Source organism: Coturnix japonica, chromosome 29 (genome assembly GCF_054131305.1).
Source record: "Coturnix japonica strain WE chromosome 29, WE-NBRP24, whole genome shotgun sequence".
NCBI lineage: Eukaryota > Metazoa > Chordata > Aves > Galliformes > Phasianidae > Coturnix > Coturnix japonica.
In genome coordinates, this window is record NC_140691.1 from 6,050,546 (window position 1) to 6,063,744 (window position 13,199).

Genomic DNA, 13,199 nt, shown 5'->3' on the forward strand with positions numbered 1-13,199 from the left:
AGATCACTCTGATCATTAAACATGAGGCCTGGAAGAATAAAAAACAGCATTTTGTGGGGAACACCCACTGATCTGATGTCCTGCCGCCTTATAAAGGAAGTATCCATTGACTGATCCAACACATTACAAACCCTAGCCCAGTAAAAAGCTTCTAAGAGTTTTCCTCTCACTTAACTAAGGTTAAGTTTGGACCAGCACTGTTAACAGAAACATGATCAGAGTACTATTCGTGCAGTAGTTGTCCTTAACTCTGCCACTTTACAATGACCTACACAGAGTGCATTGCAAATGAGTAAATATGGAAAACAAATTTTGACAGCACCCAACCCAAACACCTGAAATGGGTACAGCTGCTTTTGTTCAGGGAAGACAGAATAGTCAAGTTATTTTATAAAGCAAATTTGCTTTCTTTCATGAAAGCAAAAGTAATCATTTTCTATACGCATATTTTTCTAACTTTCTGTTTAAGAATTCTGAAAACTAATTCTTTTTTCTATGCAAGCTCGGGGTTCTACAAGCAATTGAAAATGACTTGAAGCTCCTGTGGACGTTTTCCTAAATCTATTAGATTATTACTAGAACAGGCTGCTTCACCCATTCCAGAGTGGGCTTGGTGTTGGCTGTGTAAAATAATTGCTAACTGAGTACACTTCTGCACACTTTGATGACTGAAATGAGAAATTACAATGGGGCACAGAGGGCTGACCTGAGCATATGACAAACATCGCACATCAAAGACAGATCTGAGATTGGGTCTGATGAGAAGGCATTCCATCTTTCTTCTAAAAACTATCTTTTAAAATAATTCAGCCATTATAATCTACAAAGGGAGGTGTCTAAAGCTCACAGTACTTATAGGTGAGATCTGAAAGATGTGACAGTGCCCTAGAGATTCAGGCTGGTGTACCTACGTACTCATAAAGCCCAGAGCAAATGCTGTGCAGTGCCACAAATTCAGAAGTAAATAATTTCATGAAGGAGAAAAATCCAGGCCTGGCTTTATTTTAATCAATAACTAAAGATTTCACTGAGCGTGTCATAGATAATACTCAAGCAGATTCTCTACTGTGAATTTTAGATTGAATTCAGAGCAGTTATAGGTGGCTGGAGTATCTCCTATATAAAACAGTAACGTGAATTTTTTTGTTGTTCACTCACCTTTCTCTATAGTATTAGACAATGTCATTAAAAATAGAAAGGAAATAGAAATCCTTTGGTTGCACACGTATTAGCCTCTTCCTTCCATCATTGCCTTGCTTGGTACTGGACAATTTTTTGCCACATAATTTTCATTACATAGCACAAAACATACCAGACACAAATGACTAAACATTGCCTGTTACCCAGCTGAACTCAGTGACACAGGGAAAAGAGACAACCAATTCATTCACCACACAGAAACTACAAAGCAGAATAATGCTAATCATTAATTTTCAAACAGATTACACAGCAGATGTACTTGCTAATAGCCAGATTCTCTTAGTTTAGGAGATTCTCTATCAAAAGCTTACAAGAAAATAAATAAACAACCCACCCCTCAAAGTTTGTTGTTTGCTTGTTTTTAAATAGGAAGTCTGTATTTGCTTTCTGATCTGAGTGTAGCAAATAAACACTGTTCATTATAAACAGAGATTGCTTTGTTGCTCTGTTTTGATTATTAAGTCCCTGATGGGTAGTTTAAGTGCAGTGTATGACCCACTGTGACTCTGCCATCACATCGCACAGGTCTTTAGGAAGGGCAACCACACATCCTGCTGCCTAGGGCAGAACGTTCTGGGAAATGCAGACAGCTGAATACAAGCTGTAATCCTTTCTCCTCTGGTTCTGAATTGTTTCCACTGGGAAAGGAATTGCATTAAATGGTAACATGCTCCATCTCTAGAGTCTTTTCAGTTTCTATAAGCAATTTACAGGGACGATCACTACACAATAATATGAATATCCATAATGAAAATATTGCTCCTTTCCAGACTTAGTGGCTCAAGTATCAACGTCTGATGTATCTGCACTCTGCAGCTCTAAACTTCAACAGGGAGAATTTATTTAACTTTAAAAAGCTTCTCCTATAAAATACTCTATAATTTCATTCTCAAACATTGCAGAAATCAATCTATCTATATAAATTAGCTTGCTGGAAGAAACTTTTGGGACCACATTTTCTTCATTTCTTCCCTTATTTAAATTCCCTTCCCTCATTCAACCAGAAACTGTATCACCCGGTCTTCACTTTTGACTTTTGTGAATGCAATAGCTATTGCTTTTTCTCCCAGCTGCCTGGTCAGGGCTGAATTCATTACACACAGGTTGTCACCTGTACCCACAGGCACTGTCTCAGCATCCTGACACGGTGACTGGAGCATTTACCTAAGAAGAACAGGTGAGCAATGAACAATGCAGTCCTAACAAGGATTCTGATGTGAACATTTCTTGATGAAACCATTTCACATGTATTTTCCCAACAATAATGACTTAATGAGCCATCATAGGGAAAACATGTCACTTGTCTACAAGATATCTACAAAGCATCAGTTTTAAACCACTTAAATGCAGCCATTCTCTGTCTGACTAACTTGCCCACCTCTTACCACAGAAATTTAAATGGTAGGTGAAAAGCTGACAGCAGTTTGGCCTTCTGAAGTTTCCTAAGCTATAGGCCAATCCCCTCCAATACTATTCAAAGGAGCATTTCCACCAGGGGATTGGATGATTTCTGGTCTATTTTCTCATCTTTCATGAAATAATTCCTTAGTCTAATTAATGCAGAGAGCCCAGCTGTCTTGCACTCCTCTTCAGAGAGCCATGGGAAGAGGACTCCAGGAAAGTAATTCTTCAGGGACACTCTGCAAGGGGTAGCTAGGATCTAAAATCTGGCAATTGAATTCCCAGATCTCTATATTTCTTTGAGCTAAAAAAGAAGCTATTTTCTCATATTATGATAAGACCCGGTTCAAGTCCAGAATAGTGGTCTGATGAGACTAATAGCACAGTAATATATTCACAGACAGATAAGCGTGTCATTTAGAGGAAAGCAATTAACAATCCCATTCCCCATCTAAGACTGGAGCCTGACTGCACTTCACCTTCATTCCTGTAAGGCTCACTCACAAATCAGCTGAGGAAATGCAGACTCATAAAAGCATAGGTGCGTGCATGCTGGGAATGATGTGCTACCCATGTGAAATACATGGATGTGCACAACAGAGGTTGCAGAAGACACGCAACAAGAGACGTGTGGGCAGTCACCAGCATCAGCCAGCAAGCCCTGCATCACGTCACACCTTTTCTGTGCTACCTCCTGTTCTCAAAAGGATTAAGGACATGAGGCAAAACTAGGGCTGGGTGTGCTGTGTCCCATCTCACCATCCCCAGATAACTCATGGTTATCAACTGTGTTGCTCTGCTGTTAGCATGAGTGAAATCAAGGCAAGGGGCCACAGCTGCTGCTGAGAGATGCAGTGAAGTTCTCTATAGCCTACAGCCAAGATTTCATTGCTCTTGGTGGTTTGCAGTCCTTGGAAAATAATTGCCTAACTTGTGCCTAAATCTGGTCCTCATTTTAAGTTTCCCTAAAGGAGCTGTAACTCATTAAATAAATGAAATAAGCAGATGGCTTTAGGTCTAGGAGAGGTGGCACTACTGCATGAGTAAAAAAAAATAAAATAAAAAGTAAAAGGAAATACTGGAAACTGTATATTCAGCAATGAATTTCCTCCTCTCAGGCACAGGTTAAACACAGACATTAATAACAGGATCGCAAGCTGTCCTCAGTTTCATCAACGAAATGGTAAGTGCAAGATACCAACTTGAAAGATAAATATTTAAAATAAAAATAGGAACATCAGTTCAAAGAAATGTGTACTTTGCAAATCCAATTAAATAAAATGCCTAGGACAGACTCTCTAGTAATGATATCCCACAAGCATTTCTGCGTACTTCTGTACTAAATCAGATCGATAAAGGAATTTACTTACAACTGATTTTTAAGAGATCTGGGCAGTACACATTAGGTTAAGTACAAATAAAATTATGTCCTTCCCTATGAACAAAGAGAAAAGCAATGGATACAGCACGCTATGCTGATTCCTACACTGTTATATCTATGCAGGTTCCATTAAGGATAATCAGAGCTTTCTTCACTGGCAGCATAGAAGCAACCTACCAAAACTAGTAGCTTTTGGGAGTCATTCTGAAACACAGTTACTTTCTTCACCTGTTCTCACCAGGTGCCTGAGTGGTTGTAAACTAGGTTAGTTTACTTCCTTAGTTTACTAGTTCTCTTCTCTTTTTTTTGAGGGTTGGGTGGCAGGCATCATCTTTAGTGAAAGCAAAAGCAATGGTTGCAACAAGGGCTATTCAATAGGAATAAGTCATTTAAGCATCTCACCTCCTAATCTCTTCCTATTCTCCAAATGAAGCATAAAATGTTGAAGAAAAACCACAGATGAGAATAAGCAGGCTAATTTTTAAAGCAATTATTTCCATTTTATTCATCTGAAGTGCCATTGTTACTCTGAGCATGCTGACACTTGATCTTGTGAAATGCACAACTTCTAATCTGACAGTGTCTGTCCAGATGCTGCTAAAATCCTCTGCCTTCAGAAACAACAACCAAAGTACTACTTAACCCCAAGAACTCTGACCATATATTTAACCGTGTTCTACTGTTTGCTAGCTGACAACCTTACAAGCATAAGAATATTTACCCATGAAGGAGAACAGCATCAAATTGAATTACTGTACTAACAAGAGCAGATAAAATTTATTTAGAAAAAGAAAACTTAGTGGGCTTATCTAATTAAAATTACTCAGACTTGCTTTGTAATGTAAACAATTTTTAAGGATACCACCAGGTAGTGCAGTACCCAGTCTATGTGAATTCATTAGCTCTGAGCTTTAACCCTAGAACTGTCAGCTGTGATTGGAAAAATTATGTTCAAGGTTTTGCAGCAAGAAGTGATTAAATGCATTTACAAAGTGAGGACATCAGTTCCCAAGCTACCTAACATCAATTAAAGAAGGCCAAATTAAATCGATGTTCTAATTCCACAAAATTAATGGTAACTTTTTTTTAGTAGATGTAACAACATTTCCCTGAGGTCCTGTAATAAATTCTTATCACAGCAACTTATGTTGAAAGTAAATGGTTACCTACCCATGAAAATCCAGTGTTTAAAATCAGTTATGGGAATGATTACAAAAAGGTTCCCGGTGACTTTATGTCTATATTCTTGTTCTGAGTGTTTTACATTCGATTTGTTGATTCAAAGTTCTTTACTTTTAAACACCGGGAAAACACACAGGGAAAAAAAAAAGTCTCACTATAGCAATATTCATTTTTCATCTTAGTTCATTTTAAATAGAGCATTCCTCTGGACTCATGGGATCAGGAGCTAATTAAGGTCACTTGTAATTACTTTTAATCAGAATGCAATCATGTCTTCACTTTAAAACATTTCACAAAGAGGGGAATCTTTTAAAATTATTTTTATTTTTTAGTGAGCTCAGTGACATAATTTAAACACTTCAGATCTCCACATCAGCAGTCCCTGCTTGGCAGCATGTAGCTGATGCAGCTCTGGTGTATGCCTGTCAGTCATAGTCATAGAACCAGAATACAGAATAGGGATGGGTGAAGATCAACCAAGATGATCAAATTTTGCCATTAAGTGGACACGGGCATTCTTATACAGCTGAATCTGGGGTCTTAAAAATAAAAGCAGATTTTGCAAGAAGAAAAGTGAACTTTAAGAGTGTTTCTCTTCAGAGTCAAGCTCAATAAAACAGAAACAGAACACTGAGCTACAGCTGACCATCAGAAGCTGTGTCTCCATGGTAAGGGCCACACATCAGCTCATCCAACAGAATCCCTTCTATTCTTCCAGCCCCCAGACAAAACTAACTGAAAATAGAAGTTACCCCACATTAAAGAGAATTCAGGACTGGTTCCTTTTCCTGATAATTCCACTATATATATATATTATATTATATATGTAATTTTTATTTATTCATTTAAAAGCAAAAATTTACTAAAAAGACTCCCTGTTCTACAAAGAGCTTTTATTTTGACAGAGAATTCTACTGAAGGACTCTATGGCCCACAGATCCATCAGTGTTCACAGCCCACCCAGCCTCACCCTATGGGTCTGCAGGGATGGGGCACCACCACCTCTGGGCAGCCTGTGCCAGTGCTTCACTGCCCTCCTAGAAAAACAACTCTCCCCTTATATCCAGTCTAAATATCTGCTCTTTAATTTTGAAACCATTCTCCCTTGTTCTTTAGCCACAGACTCTGCAAAAAGAGTCTGTCCCTTTATTTCTTAGCAGCCACTTTTGATATTAAGCATCAGTGGACCTACCCGTGTAATCCATTTGCCTTCCCAATTGCTCTAGAATGACACAGAGGCAAGCATAAGCGGATCATAAGAGCAGAAACAAGAACAGACTTGCTGTAGGAAATCAATACTTAATCATCATGTTACGAGGTACTCTTCCATTCTATAACGATAAACTTCAGGAAGTGAGAAACCTTGAGTCTCCAAACCAGTTAGCTATTCACTTTAAAGGCCATGGCTGCAACTTCTACAGCAAAAAGTTTGAGTTACTCAGTTCCTGTTTGACATAATACCACGGAGGCACAGCAGCCTTAGTGCAGGTACAGGAATGAGATGCAATGACTCAACAGTGGGAGCTGGAGAAGGACATGATTAGCATACACCAAATCAACAGGGAGAATGTGTTAGGTGTTTACTCTGATACTAATTAACAGACTTGCAAACTAATTGCAAGTCTATTTTACTGCAAACAGTAAAATGACAGTGCTGGAACACTTAAGTATTCTAATAGTTTCTGTTCATAATTATTTCTACAGTTGTATATATTATCATGTCTTCTACTGTTATTCATGTTTTAAACAAAATAGCATAAATAGAAATTCTAAAGGGGGAAAAAATCACAGTCTTTAATTATTATACAGCTCAGAGGGAGAGAAGCCTGACTAACAGTGATCATTTATGATTGTTATTTTAAGGTCACCAGCAAAACATGACCTTTAAGACATGTCATTCCAAGCTGATGGCTTTGTGGCTTTATACTTTCTCCTTCCATTGCACATTGTTTTCGATCATTTGTTTATAAAATGACTTTATTCTGCATTTCCCCATTTCATTTTAGCCAATAAAAATGAATTCTGCAGAAGTTCCAAACCACAAATAGTAATATAAACAAATAATTTAATAATTTATAATTTATAATTTAATAACTTATAAACAAATAATAAAATAACTAGTTCAGTATTTCCTATCTCTTGACTCTGCCACTATAGCTACAAATAACGGTTCTTAGCTACATACAGGCTAATGGAGCACTTTAGAGATGGAAAAATAGGAGAACTGAGACAAAGCAAAGATTAGGGAGAAAAGAGGAGGGAACAGACAGTACAGAGACCAAGGGATGAAAGAATTTTCAGATGAAATTTTGCCAATCTAAAGCTGATATGAAGCCACCTACTATTTATAGCAGAGCAGCTGAGCAAGACAAGCATTGGTGATAAGGAATTAAATGCCAAATCACCTGTGGGAAAAGCAGCTCAATTAGAGTCTCATATGGTTCTTAATCTTTCACATTCTCTCTACCATACAGTACTTCTAATAATCAGAAGTGACACATTTGACTATGCTGTATCTCTAATTTAGTATTTAAGCCATTCACCAAAGAGCTGTTAACCTAACTTTCTGCCAGACATAGCCACACTATTCTTCTCACTCTCCTTGGGTTTTTGTAACTTCTCATTGCTATGACTGTTACCTCAGCTCCCAGACAGTAAGTGAGGAAACTGATCTTATCTGATGCTTCAATATCAACAGGTGACAGGCCAAAATGTAACTGTAGTTCACTGATAGTTTTGCCTCAGACTGACAGCTCTTTCCTGGAGCTTTTAACATAGAGATGAAGAAATGAACCAATTACATTAATTAAAGCATTAAGTTACAAAACTAAATAACTGCTGGAATAATATACTTTTGACTAGATATTTCAGTCCCCAAGCCAACGGGACTTCTCCCTGCTTAACAAAGCATGTTGGTATGATAATTACCATTTTAGACTCTTAATGCTTCTGCTACCTTCCACCTATGATGAAATTCACTGTTCTTAAAAACTGGCACAGTTCCATTAAATTTTATGAGGCTCTGCCAATTTACATGGTAGAGAATTTGCCCTGTGGTTTGTTTAAAGGTTATAAGCTTTGCCTGGGAAGATTACAATTCCATGGAGAATTTAGCTAGTCTTTGATTCATATGGCTGCCTGTATCAGCCAAAAGGTCTTTAGACCATCAATGAAATAGAGCAGTGAAAATTTTAAATGCATTCCTATATCCTTATATTAAACTAGAAAAGGAATTTTTATATTACATTATTCTATACCGTACCTATGAATTTTTCCACTGTTATGAATTATTTCTGCTCAATATTAACCAAAAAGATGTGTTTGTATTCTATTATTGGAAAAAGAAAAAAGAAACAAGAAAAATCTTTATCCACAATGCTTCCAGCAAGTTCCTGCATATGCTTTCAGTGTGCAAACTGAATAACCAACTGTAACCTTGATAGTTTGATTTGGAACAGTTAAGCAGAAGGGCCAGATTTTGTGGATTCCTCTGCTACTTCTATGAAACCCTAAACAAAAACATCGGATTGGATCTGTTATCAATACTTTCCATTGTTATTACAGACTGTAAGAGATCTGAGCTGGTGAAGAGTCAGTATATCTGCCTTCTGCTTTACTGCCTGCATGGGCCACAGCAACAGAAAAAACCAGGCCAGGAATTTAAGCCTTCTCAGTGATACCCAAGGCATAAAAAAGTTTGCCAAGAAAACAGTTCCTAAAAAAACTTCAGTAGGTCGGAAAGGAAGCCTATAAGTTTACAAGAGGTGACTCCCTATTTCAAATAATCAATGATAAATACTAATGTACTTCCAACTGAAACTGCCTTTGGAGTTTTCCTGTGAGTTGCAATGTCTCTGTACATTTTGTACTTTATAAATACATCAATTGTTGCCAATGATTTTTCACAGCATATGGCCAAAAGAAGCATACAATTTTAATAGGTAGAGCGTGCTTTCTTAATGTTAATCCCCGCAGAAGGAAGAGGTTTATCTTCAAACAAAGATCTGCTTAAAGATGTCTCTGACAGCTGAGGAATTTATCTTCAATTCCTATTGCCTATGGTGTGCCACATTACTATTTTTTTTCACATAACAACATGCAAGAAGCAAACTAAGATGTCATATACATAATATGAAGATAAAAAATGACCCTATTTCCATGTCCATGTGATAAATGGAATGAAAGTTCAGTGAACACATATTTGCACATTAATTGAACTGCATGAGTCTGTCCTGTTCAATCAAGTCACTTGCGTATGTACCATAGGAAACATTTCCCCCAGAATCATTAAACCAACTTTATCGCTCAAACACATACACGTTTTCACCTATTTATCTTCTTGCCTTGCCAAGATAGAAAAAATAAAAGTTACCTCTGCGTATTCATATGATTGAAAACACATACAGGTGAATTTAGATATTACTACTTCACATTAATATATGACAAGAATATGAACTGTCACCCTTCGGTTTAATGATCACAGAACAAAGGCGTTTGATGAACTTTTATAACTTATAAATATTTAGGAGACATTTGAGCTTTGAGAATATTAAGTTTTTGCTTCGAAATCAGGTTTGCTTTGGTTGATTTAACCATCCAGGATGATGCTCTTAAAATGCTCAGCAGGACAGGGGAGGGTGTGATTAATACAGCATCCTCAGAATCTTCATCAAAGCACGTTGTGATTCTTTCCTAACCAGGGAAAAGTTACAGCATCTAGCAAGGAGACACTAAAGTAGCCCAACCAGCAAGAACAATAGAGAAAGCACATGTTCAAGTCAGTACTGACTCTTTAGCAGACCTGGTTTATATTCACTTCTATTGCCATCAAATTGCTGACATGCAGTGCTGAAACATCCTGGAGCTACATTTTCTGGTAAAGACTAGTTCTAAATATGTGGGTTTTATATATATATAGAGAGAGAGAGAGAAAGAGAGAGAAAGAGAGAGAGAGAGAGAGAGAAGGCATATATGTATATAGAACACACAGATGGTGGATTATTGTTGCCTTTTCTTTATATTATATCTAATTATCTTAAGAAGCCCCTGTATGAACCCTATCACAGAACCCTTAGTGTTGGAAGGGGCCTCTGAAGGCCATTTAGTCCTACTCCCCTACAGTGAACAGAGACACCATAGCTAGGTCAGGTTGCTGAGGTTGCAAGTGAAGATAACTTTACATAAGCAAGTATTTAGCAAACTAGCTGACAGATAACTTCTCATACTTATTTAAAGACATAGAAATGGAGGCTAAAGTCCCAATTATCTCTCTTACAAATGACCATTTTCATAATCTATAATCAGCAAATTATTAGTCAACCGGTTATGTCCAAAGTGATGTACTGCAAAATTTAATTTACAAAATTCTATTATTTCTATTCATATACTTATGTTGAACTATTTTGCTTTTCCAATGGAGGAAGCTTCTACTTATATCAGTAAAGTCCCCAAACCATAAATTATATTTTACAGTTTTGACATCATTTATTTTCACAGCACTATATATGCCAACCTTCTGACTACTCAAGATCAAAAGAGTTGCTCTCCAGGCTCGTATTTCATTATAACTCTCATACTTTATGCAGCAAATTAGACTTTACAGTAGCAGCTACAGCAAGTCAGTCTCTTACTGCACAGCTTAAAAATTACTGTAGAGGATTTCATGTTGAAGGAGAATGATCCTATAAATTCATATTCAATTTAAAAAATGGATGAGAACTTTCTACAATTCCTTCCCATCCATTTTGTTAAGTTTTTTTTATACATATATATATGTAACCAACATCATTAAACCTTTAAAGTATTAGAAGACATTCAGGATTCTGCCTTTGATAATAGAAGTTGGAGGGAAGCTAGCAACTACAAATGAAGGCAGATATTTCAACTGTTCAGAGGGAGTTGCACTCAGATCACATTCAAAGGTCACCTACCAGGCATGCGCTGCTATGAATTTCTTTTCTGCCACATTTGGAATGCCAATATTAACTTGTCAAGATAATTGCTACAGTTGGGAGCTCCCATGACTGGCAACTGAGAGTTTATTAGGTATCTGAAGGCACAGGAATGTGCTCAGCAGGATTTATATGTGACATTGAATTAGCTGCAGACACCTTTCAGTGTGAGTTCAGACCCTTACTCAGCTTACATGCTTGTAAAATACTTTTCAGTGGAAATTGCTTACAAGTAAACATTAAAATCACAGCTCCTGCAGTTCCTTAACTGCTCAGTTTTATAAATCTGACAAGTAAAATCGACCTTGACACATAATTCTTAAATTTATACTTAAAATGATAAGTAACTGTATGACAATACAATCCACTAATAATTTATTGCAAGTATCTGTATGTATATATTTTATTAGTGATATATTCCAATTCAAATACAATTTGTGACAGCTTATGACAGCCGTGTCAAGAAACAAAGACCACCTCATTGTAATTATTACTTTCTTCATAAATTCCAAAGTCCTCTTTGTAAACAATGAAGTTGATTAAATCCTTAACATAGTGATTGCTATCAACGCACAGAAAGTGTTAGGCTACAGTTTTATACAAATTGCTACTGCTCTTTAAAACACAAGCATCTTCTTGCTTTAAATAACTTAGAGGTATAAACATTAAATTAAACCTAACACCAAATCAAATATTTATTACTCATCAAGACTCCATGCCTTTATCTTCAGCTGATGCAAAGAACTGATGCATCAGAAATGGGAGAAAACGCAACCCATTAATTCATTCCATGAAAACAATAGAAATGAAAACATCTTGTGTCCTGAATATGTATCTACCTGGAGTGATAGCAGACTAGGATTTTGCATGTACTTTGGAGAAAAAAGTAGAGCATAGGAAAACTGAAATATGTTTTATCTACCATGGATTTTTAATGCAACACCTGCTATTTATCCTAAGAGCACCCAACCAAGCATTCATGTCTCCCCAGAGGAACTTTCCATCACTGTTTCCCCATAGAAATGAATCAGAAAGCCAAGAGGATTTAAAAATTATTCATATAGTTGCAAAATGATTTGTGGGACTGCTAGGTACATAGCTCACTGTGAACTACTGAAACAATGGCTGTGGTAGAAATATGCTGGCACGTATTTTCTTAGAAAGCTCTCTCACTTATGTACACATACTCTCCCACTGACTGCTTGGAAAAAAAAAGAAAATGGGCAGCAAAAACATTGTATGGTCCTGCTAGCAGTGAAATCCCATGGTTCTGCTACTGACCTTCTGTGTGGTTTTCTCCACTTCTTGTGCCTTAACTATGTAAGACCTTCTCTCACTCTGGCTGTACAACACATGCCTGTACAAAACCTGAAAGGCTAGGACTACAACTAAGTCTTCAAGGCTGTAGTGTCATGCAAACAAACAATTATATCAGCAACCACAAATGTTCTGAGCAGCTTTCAGACCATATCTGCTTAAGATACCTTGCATATGCATCTCATACATCATCCACACAAACACATTTCCACAGCACCGTGAGCATCCATGATTTTTCATAAACAATTTATGAAGAAAAAAAATCAAACATTTGTCAATGCTGTCATAGGGTTTTTCTCTCCACCACACATACAGAGCAGCAAAAAGGGCGACTGAAGTGTAATACATTTATTGGCCTTTTCAGAAACGTGTTACTCACTAGGCCTGACCTATTCATTCAATGCACGGAAAGTAGGGGGCTTAGCAATGACATTTCCTGATAACCAAGTACCTTAAGGACTGCAGCATAAATCAGCCACAGGTTTTTGTTGTTCTTAGAGCCATATTATTCTGCTTGCTATTTGGAGGTTTTCTTTACGCTCTGATGTAATAACCTCATTGGTTTGAACTGATTTTGATTTCCACTTACATTGAGATGTTGGCAGCTTTTTCTTTATGACAGTTAAAAAAGGCTGCCTTGACATACCTCGCATAAAAGCAACCGAGAACTTATTGATCATTATAGTAAACGTATATTTCAGCTCAGACATTGCCACTAAATTCTCACAAGAAGATGGCCTTGAACTTCATCAAATCATTTGTTCACA